This window comes from Arachis ipaensis, chromosome B03 (assembly GCF_000816755.2).
Source record: "Arachis ipaensis cultivar K30076 chromosome B03, Araip1.1, whole genome shotgun sequence".
Classification (NCBI taxonomy): Eukaryota; Viridiplantae; Streptophyta; class Magnoliopsida; order Fabales; family Fabaceae; genus Arachis; species Arachis ipaensis.
The window spans coordinates 6,798,983-6,799,311 of NC_029787.2; the positions used below are offsets into that span (position 1 = coordinate 6,798,983).

General features: G+C 23.7%; 1 protein-coding gene across 1 annotated transcript in view; it reads right to left on the reverse strand.

The window, feature by feature from the left end:
• LOC107628918 (probable NAD(P)H dehydrogenase (quinone) FQR1-like 1) overlaps positions 1-329 on the reverse strand; it is a 3,300-nt gene that overhangs the window by 1,678 nt on the left and 1,293 nt on the right. The gene's annotated exons all lie outside the window — the stretch shown is intronic.

A 329-nucleotide genomic window follows, 5' to 3' on the forward strand; every position in this document is an offset into this window, starting at 1 on the left:
AGTATAATTAATCATAAAGATGTGATAATGATATGTACTATCCTATTAGCTGCTCTCTCAGAACATCAAGTTAATGCAAAAACCTACTCTACATTGAATTTTAAATCACAATATTTACTGGTCCATAAAACTCTATCTCTGGAGTATTTATAATCTACATACACAGTTTAATTTTTAGTATAAAAATTTCTCACAAATATTTAATAATACGATGTCATGTTATCAAATCATGTTCACCTTGTAAATAGTAATTTTGTATTATAAAAAACTTGCATTTATTTTATTTTTAAAATAACTAAAGTTAAATAAAACCCCTTTTAAGTAGGTTA